Below are 14,965 nucleotides of genomic sequence, written 5' to 3' on the forward strand. Positions count from 1 at the left end.
TTCTCTTTACTCTGTAGGTTGGATGTTTGGATTATTATATGGCGAGGTGACTTCTTTTTCTGGTCAAGCCTATTTGGTGTTCTGTAAGATTCTTGTGCTTTCATAGGCATAACATTGTTTAGGTTAGGGAAGTTTTCTTCTATGATTTTGTTGAATATGTTTTCTGTACCTTTAAGTTGAATTTCTTCACCTTCTTCTATACCTATTATTCTCAGGTTTGGCTTCTTCACGGTGTCCCATATTTCCTGGATATTTTGTGTTAAAGATTTGTTGGTTTTGAGATTTTCTTTGGTTGACGACTCTTTATCCTCTAATGAGTCTTCAACACCTGAGATTCTCTCTTCTATCTATTGTATTCTATTGGTGATACTTGCATCTGTAGTTCCAGATCATTTACCGAGCTTTTCTATTTCCAGCATCCCTTCATTCTATGTTTTCTTTATCGTTTCTATTTCAGCTTTCAATCCTTCAACTGTTTGAGCTGTTTCCTTAATTTTTTGGTTATTTTTACTTGGTGCTCTTTAGATTCTTTGAGAGATTTGTTTATTTTTTACTTTTCCCCCCATTTCATGGATTTTTTTTGTTTGTTTTTTCTTCTATTTCTTTAAGGGATTTCCTCGTTTCTTCTTTGAGTGTCTCCATCATCTTCATGAAATAATTTTTAAGGTCTGTCTCCTCTTCTTTGTCTATGTAGTGCTTTTCGGGTCTTGCTGGTGTTGGATCCCTGGATTCTGGTGGGGTCATGTTGGTGTTTCTATTGTTGGGTGATCTCTTATTTTGTCTTCTTCCCATCTCTTCTTCCAATGGGTGCTGGTGGGGTCTTTCTGTCTCCACGGGTCTCCTTCCTTTCTGCAGCTGAAGCTGGGGATGCTGAAGCTGGACTCGCTTGGGTAGGGGTCTCGGAGGGGCTGATGTCTTTCCTGAAGCTGGACTCGCTGGGGTTGGAGTCTTGGAGGGGCTGATATCTTTCCTGAAGCTGGACTAGCTGTGGTTGGGGTCTTGGAGGGGCTGATGTCATTCCTGAAGCAGGACTCGCTGGGGTTGGAGTCTTGGAGGGGCTGATATCTTACCTGAAGCTGGACTAGCTGTGGTTGTGGTCTTGGAGGGGCTGATGTGTTTCCTGAAGCTGGACTCACTGGGGTTGGGGTCTTGGAGGGGCTGATGTCTTTCCTGAAGCTGGACTCACTGGTGTTGGGGTCTTGGAGGGGCTGATCTATTTCCTGAAGCTGGACTCGCTGGGATTGGGGTCTTGGAGGGGCTGATCTCTTTCCTGAAGCTGGACTCGCTGGGGTTGGGGTCTTGGAGGGGCTGATGTCTTTCCTGTGTGGGCGGGTCGTCTGGATGCCGGGAGCAGCCCCCAAAGATCGAGGGGGATGGGTGATGGGCGAGCGGTTCCCACCGGAGACCCAATCTCACCTGAAGTTGGACACACTGGGTTTGGGGTCTTGGAGGGGCTGATGTCTTTCCAGTGTGGGCGGGTCGTCTGGATGCCGGGAGCGGCCCCCGAAATCGAGGGGGATGGGTGATGGGCGGGTGGTCCCTGCCGGAGACCCAATGTCACCTGAAGCTGGAATAGCTGCGAATATCTAAAATCTTTTCTTCTCCACTCTGATCTAGTATTTATCACCTCACTAAATCTTGAGCATAATCCTAGTAATGATATCCTGATGACAATATAATTTCACTAATGTTTTTTCCTCTTATTTTTTTTCCATCAGTTGAATTCCTATATTACCATGAGTATGTAATTCCATTTTCTCATGTTGTATTCAATGTGATGTGCAAGTTATGCTCTTTCTTAATGGATCCTTATTGAATGTATTCCTAATTCCCTGGCAACATCTGTGTGAGATAAAACACATCTTATTTTCTTTAGAGGGTAACTCATGGAGTTATTTTTCTTATATTAGACTAGGTATATACAATGGACATGTCAGAAACCATCCTTTAAATTTGAAGTGTTTAAATCAGTTAAGAAACAGTACTAAGTGCCTGGCAGCACAATCAATGTGTCTTCATGTACACATTTTTAACTATGAAAGGCATATTGGAAATATACAGAGAAAATCAATGATCATGAAAAGTGTTACTGAGCATCAAGAAAATTAGCAGACAAACACACACATCTGATATTTATATATCAGAGAAACCATTCAAAATTCTAATTCTGACACTCCTGCAAAGAATTAGCAAAATCTAATATAAGCAAGAGTTGTGATCCTCACATCATATATGAAATTCCGTAATTGCTGCTTTCAGTTCATCATTTCTCATTGTAAAAGCACAGCTCAATTTCTATAATGCCATGAAGTATGATACCAATCCTTGATTAGTAATCATCCTGAAGATTTAACACTTAAAATATTCATACTGTAGTGTGCTATGGACATGATATAAAAATAGCAAGAAAATTTAATTTTTAATAGTGGATATTAAAATGAAGAAAGACATAAGTCTTACTTACCCCTTCTCAGAAGCATAGGAATCAAGAAGAATGGGTATTTTATAAAGAACTAAGAAATGGACAAGAGTGATTGACATAGTAGAAATCAGAGAGAAGATTATTTGAATCCATATAGCCCCAAAGGACTAAGTATGGAAACTAAAAGGCACTTACTCAAAGTACAAATCCTCAGAATGGTTTGGCAGAAATTTTTTAAATTTATATATTTTTCAGTTTAAATTTAGATTAGAAACAAAGTTGCTTCACAAGTCAGATCCAGGTCCCTCTCCCTTTCCCTACCCTCCTACCGTGCCCTCACCGCAATCCGCCCCCATGGTCCCCTCCTTTCCCAAGGAAGGGTAAGGTCCTCCATGGGGGTGTGCATAGTCTGTCATTTCATCCAGGGCAGGGCCTAGACCCTCCCCCAAGAGTTCAGGGTGAGAGTGCATCTCACATTGTTGCATGGGAGTCCAAAATCCATGTGTATACTCAGGATGAGTACTGCTCTACTGCCCAAGGCTCAATATATTACCTAGGCCTCCTCATTGATACCCACATTCAGGGGATCTTCATCAGTCCCATGCTGGATTCCCAGGCTGATGCCTGGGATTCAAGAGTTAAACTTTGTCAGGTCAGCTGTTTCTGGGGGTTAAACCAGCCCAGTCTTAATCCCTTTGGTCATCAGTCCTCCCTCTGTTTCTGGCTTTCTTGAGTTCAGCTCAGTACTTAACTGTGGGAGTCTGCCTCTTCTTCCATCAGCCACTGAATGAAGTTTCTGTTTCCCAGACTCTCTGGCCATGGGATTGTAGGCTGGCACTCCCCAGATCTATGTCTAAAATCCATATATGAGAAAGTACATGCCATGTTTCTCTTTTTGTGAATGAGTTACCTCACTCAGGATGGTTTCTTCTAGTGTCATCCATTTGCCTGCGAATCTCAGGATTCCATTGTTTTTTTCTGATGAATAGTACTCCATTGTGTAAATATACCACATTTTCTCTTATAAGTCTTCAGTTGAGGGACATCTAGGGTGCTTCCAAGTTCTGGCTATTACAAATAATGCTGCTATGAACATAGTGGAACAGACATCCTTGTTGTATGATTGGGCATCTTTTGGATATATGCCTAAGAGTGGAGTTGCTGCGTCTTGTGGTAGGTTTATTCCCATTTTGTTGAGGAATCTTAATAATGATTTCCAAACTGGCTGAACCAGTTGGCACTCCCACCAGCAATGGAGGAGTGTCCCCCTTTCACTACATCCTCTCCAGCATAAATTGTCGTTGGTGTTTTTGATTTTAGCCATTCTGACAGGAGTGAGATGGTATCTCAGAGTTGTTTTGATTTGCATTTCCCAGATGCCTAAGGATGTTCAGCACTTTCTCAAGTGCCTCTTGGCCATTTTAAACTCCTCTACTGTAAATTCTCTATTTAGTTCTGCAGCCCACTTTTTAATTGGGTCCTTTGATGTTTTGGAGACTTGCTTCTTGAGTTCTTTGTAAATTTTGAAGATCAACCCTCTGTCAGATGTGGGATTAGTGAATATTTTTTCCCATTATGTGGGGTGCCTTTTTGTCTTGCTGACTGTGTCCTTTGCCTTACAGAAGCTTCTCAGTTTCAGGAGGTCCCGTTTATTAATTGTTTATCTCACTGTCTGTGCTAGTGTTGTTATGTTTAGGAAGTTGTCTCCTGTACCAATTCGTTCAAGGGTACCACCCACTTTCTCTTCTAAGAGGTTCAGTGTGGCTGGATTTATGTTGAGGTCTTTGATTCATTTGGACTTAAGTTTTGTGCACGGCGATAAACATGGATCGATCCGCATTCTTCTACATGCCAGTCTCCAGTTATGCCAGCACCATTTGTTGAAGATGTTTTCTTTATTCCATTGTATATTTTTACCTTCTTTGTCATAGATCAGATCTTCATACATGTGTGGGTTAATATCAGGGTTTTCAATTCGATTCCATTGGTCCACCTGTCTATTTTTGTGCCAATACCAAGCTGTTTTCAGGACTATAGCTCTATAATAGAGCTTGAGGTCAGGGATGGTGATGCCTCCGGACGTTGCCTTGTTGAACAGGGTTGTTTTGGCTATCCTGGGTCTTTTGTTTTTCCATACAAAATTGATTATTGTTCTTTCAAGGTCTGTGAAGAATTGTGCTGGGATTTTAATGGGGATTGCATTGAATCTGTAGATTGCTTTTGGCAGGATCGCCATTTTTACTAAATTGATCCTACCTATCCAAGAGCATGGGAGATCTTTCCATTTTCTGAGGCCTTCTTTAATTTCTTTCTTTAAAGGTTCAAAGTTCAGCCGGGTGGTGGTGGCGCATGCCTTTAATCCCAGCACTTGGGAGGCTGAGGCAGGCGGATCTCTGTGAGTTCGAGACCAAGTCTGGTCTACCAAGTGAGTTCCAGGACAGGCTCCAAAGCCACAGAAAAACCCTGACTAAAAAAAACCAAAAAAAAAGATTCAAAGTTCTTGGGATACAGGACTTTCACTTGTTTGGTTAACGTTACCACAAGGTATTTTATGTTGATTGTGGCAATTGTAAAGGGTGATGTTTCTCTGATTTCTTTTTCAGTCCTTTTATCATCTGTATTTAGTAGAGCTACTGATTTTCTTGAGTTGATCTTGTAGCCTGCCACTTTCCTCAAGGTGTTAATCACCTGTAAGAGTTCCCTGGTAGAGTTCTTTGGGTCATTGATGTAAACTACCATATCATCTGCAAACAGTGAAAGTTTGACCTCTTCCTTGTCAATTTGTATCCCCTTGATCCCCCTTTGTTGTCATATGGCAATGGCTAGAACTTCAAGTAACATGTTGAAAAGGAATGGAAAGAGTGGACAGCCTTGTTTTGTTCCTGATTTTAGAGCAATTGTGTTGAGTTTCTGTCCATTTAATTTGATGTTGGCTGTTGGTTTACTCTATATAGCTTTTATTATGTTTAAGTGTGTCCCTGTAATCCAAGATCTCTCCAAGACCTTTATCATGAAGGGGTGTTGGATTTTGTCAAAGGATTTTTCGGCATCTAGTGAGATGATCATGTGATTTTTGTTTTTCAGCTTGTTTATATGGTGGATTACGTTGATTGATTTTCATATGTTGAATCATCCCTTCATCCCTGTGATGAAACCTACTTGATCGTGGTGAATGATTGTTTTGATGTGTCCTTGAATCCGGTTTGCGAGTATTTTATTGAGTATTTTTGCATCAATGTTCATGAGGGATATTGGTCTGAAGTTCTCTTTCTTAGTTGTGTCTTTGTCTGGTTTGTGGATCAAGGTTATTGAAGCCTCATAGAAAGAATTTGGCAAAGACCTTTCTGCTTCTATTGTGTGGAATACTTTGAGAAGAATTGGTATAAGCTGTTCTTTGAATTTCTAGTAGAATTCTGCACTGAGGCCATCAGGACCTGGACTTTTTTTGGTTGGGAGACTTTTGATGAATGCTTCTATTTCCATAGGGGTTATAGGTCTATTTAAATTGCTTATCTGCTCCTGATTTAGTTTTGGCAAGTGATAGCTATCCAGGAAGTCATCCATTTCCTTTAAATTTTTGAATTTTGTGGAGTACAGGTTTTCAAAATATGACCTGATGATTCTCTGTATTTCCTCAGAGTCCTTTGATATATCCCCCTTTTCATTTCTGATTTTGTAAATTTGCATGTTCACTTTCTGCTGTTTGTTAAGCTTCGACAAAGGTTTGTCTATCTTGTTGATTTTCTCAAAGAACCAACTCTTCATCACATTGATTCTTTGTATTGTTTTCCTAGTTTTTACTTTATTGATTTTCCCCCTCAATTTGATTATTTCCTGGTTTGTACTCCTCCTTTGGGAGTTTGCTTCTTTGTGTTCTAGAGCGTTCATCTGTGCTGTTAATTGTTTTGTATAACTGCTCTCCAGTTTCTTCATGTGGGCACTTAGTGCTATGAATTTCCCCCATAGCACTGCTGTCAAAGTGTCCCATAGATTTGTGTATGTTGTGCCTTCAATCTCATTGATTCAAGGAAGTCTTTAATTTCTTTTTTATTTCGTCTTTGACCCAGGGATGGTGCAGTTGAGCATTATTCAATTTCCATGAGTTTGTAGCTTTTCTGCAATTTATGTTGTTGTTGAATTCTAATTTTAAAGCATGGTTGTCTGATAAGATGCATGGAGTTCTTCCAATTTTTTGTAGCTGCTGAGGTTTGATATGTTGCCAAGTATGTAGTCAATTTTTGAGATGGTTCCATGTGGTGGAGAGAAGTTATAGTTTTTTTCATGTGGATGAAATGTTCTATAGATGTCTGTTAATCTCAGTTGGGTCATTACTTCTATTAGACCCTTTGCATCTTTGTTGAGTTTCTGTCTGGTATTCCTGTCTAGTGGTGAGAGTGCTGTGTTGAAATCTCCTACTATAACTCTATGGGGCTTTAGATGTGATTTAAGTTCTAATAATTTTTCTTTCACCAATGTGGATGCCTTTGTATTTGGGGCATAGATGTTCAGAATAGACACTACATCTTGGTGGATTTCACCTGTGATGAGTATGTAATGACCTTCTTCATCTCTTTTGATTGATTTTATTTTAAAGTTTAGATTGTTAGATATTTTATGATTGCTATCCCTGCTTGTTTCTTGGGTCCTTTTGATTGAAATATTGTTTCCCAACCTTTAACTCTCAGGTAATGTATGTCTTTGAGGGTGAGGTGTATTTCTTGTATGCAGCAGAAGGAAGGGTTCTGTCTTTGAATCCATTCTGCTAGTCTGTGTCTTTTATGGGTGAGTTAAGGCCATTAATATTGAGGGATATTAATGACCATTGACTGCTCATCATTCTTTGATTTGCAATTGTTTTTGTTGGTGGAATTATGTGTGGAACTTCACCCCTTTATTCTTTTGGCTGTTGGTAGAGAGGAATTCTCTAATGCCTTTGTTTTTCTGGTTTTTGTTAGCTTCCTTCAGTTGGAGTTTTCCTTCCAAAATTTTCTGTAGGGCTGGGTTAGTGGATACGTTTTGCTTGAATCTAGTTTTGTCATGGAATATCTTGTTTTCTCCTTTTACAGTGATTGAGAGCTTTGCCAGGTATAGTAGTCTGGGCTGGCATCCATGGTTTCTTATTGTTGGTAGAATATCTATCCAGGACATTCTGACTTACAGAGTTTCCATGGAAAATTCAGGTGTAATTCTGATAGGTCTGTCTATATATGTTAGTTGACCTTTTTCTTAGCTGCTCTTAATATTCTTACTTTATTCTGTATATTTGGGGTCTTGATTATTATGTTGCAAGCGGATTTTTTGTGGTCCACTCTATTTTTGGTGTAAGCTTCTTGTACCTTTATTGGCATGTCTTTCTTAACGTTGGGAAAGTTTTCTTTTATGATTTTTTTGAATATGTCTTCTGCCTCTTTGAGGTGGTTTTCTTCTCCTTCTTCTATACCTAGTATTCTTAGGTTTGGTCTTCTCATAATGTCCCATATTTCCTGGTTGTTTTGTGTTAAGGATTTGTTGGACTTAAGGTTTTCTTTGGTTGATGAATCCATTTCTCCTAGAGTATCATCAACACTTGATATTCTCTTTTCCATCTCTTCTATTCTGTTGGTAATGCTTGTATCGGTAGTACCTGACTGTTTGCCCAGCTTTTCTATTTCCTGCCTTTCTTCAGATTGTGTTTTTTATTGTCTCTATTTCAGTTTTCAACCCTTACAGTGTTTGCATTGCTTCTTGCAATTTTCGGTCTATCTTTTCGCCTATTTTTTGCCTTTTATGAATTTTTTGGTTTGTTCGTTCTTCCATATCTTGTATTTTTTGGTTTGCTTCTTCTTCTCTTTCTTGCATTTTTTGCTTTGTTTCTTCTTCCATTTCCTGCCTTTTTTGGCTTGTTTCTTCTTCCATTTCTTTCTTTTTTTCCTTCCATTTCTTGCATTTTTTGGTTTGTTTTTTCTTCCATTTCTTTGAGGGATTTTCCTATATCCTCTTTTAGGGCCTCTATCATTTTCATGAAAGTGGTTTTCAGGTCATTCTCTTCTGCTTCATTTGCATTGGAATGTTGGAGTCTTGCTGGTGTGGAGTCTCTAGAATCTGGTGGTATCATATTTTTTTTTCTGTTGCTGAGTATGTTTTTGTATTGTCTCTTTCCCATCTCTTTTTCTAGTGGGTGCAGAAAGATCCCCTTACTGGTCTGGTGGTTAGGGGACCAGAGTTCCCTTTTGGTGGGTGCTAGCAAGTCCAGTAATCTGGTGATTCTTCTATTCCTTTTCCTTGTTCTGGTCCCGTGGGTGGAGAAGAAGAACAGGAATCTGGGGCGCTTAGCCTCCCATCAGGTCCCATGGACCCTTTGCCTGATTCTGTTGTACCTGATCCCACTGGAACAGCTGCTCTCCTCTTCTCCCTGGCTCCTCTGGTTTCCTGGTCTCATTGGTGTGAGAGAAGTCCTGGAGTCTGGGGTGTTTGGCTCCCACCAGGATTCGATGCTCTGTGGAGTTCCCAGGCGATCTCCAGGTACTGGAAAACAGGCCCAGAAGTAGGGCCTCTTGTACCTGATGCCGCTGCTGGAACAGCTGCTTTCCCGGTTTGACAGAATTTTATGAGGAATTTTATTGCCTGTGTAATAATAATAAAGATGGGAAAATGCACCAATCATTACATTTCCATCACGACAAATGTCTTTGACTCTGAAATAGCACTCAGAGTCCCCAAAGGCACACACCAGATGGGGAATCTGCAGAATCCAAGGGACAGAACTCCCTGAGATCATAGTGTTAATACAAGTGACTTCCATTTCATAAAATGACTAGTTATATAAGAAGTAGTGTCCTGCAGCTATATACTCAGTTTACCTGTTTTTGTGCAAATGAACTCATAACTTTGTTGGTCAGTGTATTTGTTAGCCTAATCACACCAAATTCTTTTGCAGAAGCTTCCTATGGGGCCCTAAAAAATTCTTCCCTTAGGCTCTGCATCTGATGCCCTGAATTTAAATGAAAAGCAATGTGAAAAAAATGATTATTTATCTTCATCTTCAGCTGCATGCATATGATGTAAGAAAAGACAAGAGACAGCAAGACCTCATGTATAGACATCTAGGGTTGATTTGACTACCAGTGTAAACCAAGAAGTTTTTAATGTTGAAGGCACTGAGAATAATGTAAATATATTAGAAATGAGTATGGGGCCCAAAGAAAATGTACATGTAACACAAATTATTTTGACAAAATTAAGTTCTATTCAGATAAAAGTAGTTCACTTCATTTACAATTCTCATATTTTCCTCCCTAATTACAATCAATTTTTATTCTTTCCTCCAAACTCTTTTACTATTGCCCTGCTTTCCTATTCTGAGGAAAGTCACTGAGATACTTTGATAAGATACAGGAATTTTGTTAGTTAGATTTCCTTGATTTAATTGTAGAACTTTCTATCAGATACATGAAGTTGCACTGTACCCAATTAAAACTTTGACTCCTGGAGGTATAACTAGGGAGGTCAGGAATAAGTTTATTTCCTATTTCCACTATCTAAGTCAATTTTCCAGTAAATTGGAAAAGTGGTCATTTATTCCTCAGTTTTCTAATTCTAACTGTGAAAACCTACCAGTATTAAAGAGCTCATGTGATGCTGCCATCAGAAGTCGTTATGAATGAAAACATAGTGTTTTCCAATTGCCATCATGAGGACCCTACTCTGTTTTCATAATATCATGCCCCGAGATATAACATTTTTCCATGCCATTTAAAAGCTTATGTCCAATTGATTTGGTGTAGCCTAAAAAGATCCATTGTTTGATTCATAATTTTTGCTGCTTCTCATTTATATAATTGACCAAGCCTACAGTGTTATTTGTGGAGGTCCAACAAAATAGCTCAGACACAAAACTTTATTACATTAATCACAGATTCAATTTGACTCTCATTTAAATCTATGGAAACATAATGATAAAGTGAAACTCATGGAACCACAAGCTTCCTTTTTCTATGAGACAACTGATGTTGACCTTGGGTAGGATGAAGATGTATAATCGAAAATGGATTATCAAGATGTACTAAGTCATAGGTTCCACTTCAGTTGACCAATTATATTTTGAGTTATTGCCAACCTTAATGGTTTTAAATCTCTTCAAAAACACAAAGGCCTTCATATTCACACAAATTTCTCAAATCCTTCCCTTTCTTAAAGAGGTAGAGTTAGCTTTGAGAAAAAAAGTGTCTAATTGCTTTTTGAAGGTCGTTCCTCAGTCACTTTCTTGCTTGAAAGTGAAAGAACAAGAATTTGCTTCTCAAATCCAGGTTTCCTGTTGGGGTAATCTGGACCGTGGCCCCCAGACACACCCCATACTCAAATCTCCCAGAGAGTTTGGAGGCAGACCAAAGCATCCAGCATCTGGAGCCATCTCAAACTTGGACCTGCACCCACCCAAAGAGGAGAGTCTTGAACCCCCATACACCAGAAGAGGAAGAGAACATTTGACCCATACCCAACAGGACAGGGAGAAACCACACCTGCACCAACTAAAAGAAGGGATGTGAATATGACAGTATAAGAACAGTCAACAACAGAAAGACTAAGAAAACCCCACCAGAGTCTAGGGAATCCACACCAACAAATCTTAATATCCCAGTGCAGATGAAAAGAAGAGAACCAACTTAAAATCAATTTTGTGAAGATGATAGAGGCTCTCAAAGAGGAAATGAGAAAATTCATCATATTAATGGAAAAAACACAAATAAAAAATGGAAGAAAAGACAAACCAAAAAACCTAAGAAATCACCAAATCTCTTAGAGAAAGCAAGGAAACCCAATAAAAACCAATCAAACAGATGAAGGAAGCAACTCAAGACCTGAAATCTGGAATAGAAACAATAAAACACAAACATAGAGAATGCTGGAAATAGAAAAACTGGGTAAATGATCAGAAACTACATAAGCAAGCATGCCCAACAGAATAACAGGTACAGAAAAAACAATCTAAGATGTTGAATATACACTAGAGGAAATAGATTCATCAACCAAAGATCTTAAGTTTAACAAGTCATTAACGCAAAATATCTAGGAAATATGGGTCACTGCAAACATGAAACCTAAGAATAGTAGGTATAGATGAAAGCAAAGAAGCCCAGCTCAAATGTGCAGAAAAATATTCAACAAAATCATAGAAAAAAACATTTCCCAACATAAAGAAAAGCATGCCTATGGAAATACAAGAACATTATAGAATGCCAAATAGACTTGACCAAAAAAAATCCTCATCACATAATAATCAAAACACAAAACATACAGAATAAAGAAAGGATATTGAGAGCAGCAAAGGATAAAGGCCGAGTAAGATATAAAGGCAGACCTGTTAGAATTACACCTGACTTCACCTTGGAAATTCTGAAAACCAGAAGATCATGAAAAGGTATTCTACAAACACTAACAGACCACAATTGCCAGCGCAGAATGCTATGCCAGCAAAACACTCAATCACTATAGAGGGAGAAAAGAAGATATTACATGACAAAATGAGATTTACACAATACATATCCATAAATCATCCCCTCAAGATAGTTCTAGACAGAAAACTCTAACTCAAGGATATTAACTACACTCACAAAAACAAAGCCAATACATAATCCCACATTACCAAGAGCCAAAGGGAAAAAAGGAAACCAACACACAATAAAACCACCAAAAACAAATTGAAAAGAAATAAGAATCAACTATCAAAGGTGATTAATATCCTTCAATATCAATGGTTTTAACTCACCTATAAAAATACACAGGATAACAAAATGTATACAAAAATAGAGTCACCATTTCTGTTGCATGCAAGAAACTTCCCTCAACTTTCAAGACAGATGCTACATCAGAGTAAAGGGTTAGGAAATATTTTCTGATCAAATGGACCTAAGAAACAAGCTAGTGTAACTGTTCTAATATTTAATAAATTAGAATTCAAGCTAAAATTAATCAAAGATTTGAAAAAGGTCATTTCATATTCATCACAGCAAAAATCCATCAAGAAGAAGTCTCAATTCTGATTATGGACACCCCAAATAGAAAGGCACCCACATTCATAAAAGAAATATTAGTGAAACTCAAATAGCACATAAAACCCTACATACTTATAGTGTGAGACTTCAACATCCCACTGTCACACTTGTACAGGACTAACAGACAAAAACTTAACAAAAAATAAAAGAACTAAAAGAAATTTTGACCCAATTGGATTTAACTGACATCTATAGAAGATTCCATTCAAACACAAAGGAGTATACCTTCTTATCAATGCCATATTGTAATTCTCTGAAATCTAACACATAGTCAGCAAAAGCAAACTTAACAGATTAAAAAAAAGAATAACTGACTGTATCTTACTAGATAACCATGGTTTAAATTTAGAATTTAGCCACACAATATGCAGAAAGCCTTCAAACTCATACAAACTGAACAATGCTCCATTGCATCAATCCTGGATGAAGGAAGAAATAAAGAAATTAATGTCTTCCTAGAATTCAATGAAAATGAAGGTACAACATACCAAGACTTATGGGACACTTTGAAAAGAATGTTAAGAGGAATGTTCATAGCACCAAGTACCCACGTAAAGAAACTGGATGAACAGTCACACTAGATAATTGACAACATAACTGAAAGCTCTAGAACACAAAGAATACTCACCACAGAGGAGTAGATGTCAGGAATTAATCAAATTGAGGACTGAAATCAATAAAGAAGAAACGAGGAAAACAATAATGAATCAATGAAATGAAGATTTGTATTTTTGAGAAAATCAACAGGATATACAAACCTTTATCCAAACTTAGGCAATGACAGATTGTGAACACAAAAATTAACAAAATCAGAAATGAAAAGTGGGACATAACAGTGCACACTGAGGAAATTCAAAGACTCATCAGGTAATACTTTGCCAACATGTATTCTGCAAAATTAAATATTTAAAGGAAATTGTTTATATTGTGAATTACACTGGCAGATTTTTTACATTAGACCATACCTGCATTAACTGGATGAAGTTTACTTCATTGTAGTAGATGATTACTCTGCTGTGTTCTAGGATTTAGTTTGTCAGTATTTTATTAGGTGTCTTTACATCAATGTTCATGAGAGAGATTAGTCTGTAATCCACTTTCTTCCAGGTATCTTTTTGAGGGTTGGTTCAGGGTAAATATAGATTCATAAAAAGTGTTTGGCAATGTTACTTCTTTTTATATTGTGTGGAACAATATGAGGAATATTGGTTTTAGCTCTTCTTTGAAATTTATTGAAATTGAGCAATGCTCAATGGAGTCAACACTGGGTCAAGGAAGAAATAAATAAATGAATAAAATAAAGGCTTCCTAGAATTCAATAAAAATGAAGGAACAATGTACCTACACTTATTGGACTACAGGAAAGCAGAGCTAAGAGGAAAGTTCATAGCACTAATTGCTTAGATAAAGAACATGGAACAATTTCACATTAGCAACATAATAGCATACCTGAAAGTTCTGAAATAAAAAGAATCAAACTCATCCAGCAAGAGTGGATACCATGAAATATTCAAATTGAGGGCTGAAATCAATAAAATGTAAACAAAGAAAACAATACCAGTCATCAATGAAAGAAAGAGTGGATTCTTTAGGAATATAAACAAGGTAGACAAATGCTTACACAAACTAACCAAAAGGCAGAGAGAGAATATTCAAGTTAACAAAAAGTCAGAAATGGAGAGGGGAAAATAAAAACAGACACTGAGAAAATCCCGAGAATGATCAGATCAAACATCAAAACTTGCACTCCATAACACAGGAACTTTTAAATGAAATGTAAAATTTCTGTATATGTAACACATTTTAAAGTTTTAATCAAGTGATTTAGAGTTCCTTGTCTGTCACCATGTGTAGTGAGAATATCTCATTTTGGCAATGGAAATAAAATATATAGTCAGAGTAAGTACAGAGAAATAATGATATAATGGTAAACTGGTCAAAATGATCATATACTGGATGAGTGCCAAATATTTCTTTTTTGGACAAAACTGTTATATAAATTGCTTGCTGATATGATATTCCACATTCAAGGGAACTCAATATTTTAAGATTTTCATTGTATCAGAAGTTTTGTTAATCTTACTAAATTGGAAAGTTTGCAAAAGTAGAAACATAAATTAAAGAAGCATATAATTCTCTTGGTGATTCCCTTTCTGTAAACACCAGATGTAATCTGAATTCTATAAATTGTTCTTGTTCATCCTCTGTATAATCACAATTATTTTAGAAACAAGATGGATAAAGTGTGTGTATGACTCTGTGTGTGTGTGTGTGTGTGTGTGTGTGTGTGTGTGTGTAGGGGGAACTGATTAAAATGGATTAAAGGCTGTGGTTCTGTGTAATCCATTAATGATTACCCCACACTAGGAAAGTTAGTTTTTCAGTCCGTAAGACTGGATGTGTCAGCAGGCACATTCTGGAACTGGCACTCAGGAGAAAAGATAAAGAGCTGATAATCTGCAGTCTATGTTGGAATCCAGAAGAAGGGGTTCTCAGAACAGCAAAGGATTAG

General features: G+C 37.7%; 1 pseudogene; it reads right to left on the minus strand.

Annotated features, from left to right (window-relative positions):
- The window catches only part of LOC121136475, a 60,060-nt pseudogene extending 50,881 nt beyond the window's left edge, over nucleotides 1-9,179 (minus strand).
- Between the last annotated feature and the right edge of the window lie 5,786 nt (nucleotides 9,180-14,965).

The sequence above is a fragment of the Mesocricetus auratus genome, unplaced genomic scaffold (assembly GCF_017639785.1).
Source record: "Mesocricetus auratus isolate SY011 unplaced genomic scaffold, BCM_Maur_2.0 Super-Scaffold_100282, whole genome shotgun sequence".
Classification (NCBI taxonomy): domain Eukaryota; kingdom Metazoa; phylum Chordata; class Mammalia; order Rodentia; family Cricetidae; genus Mesocricetus; species Mesocricetus auratus.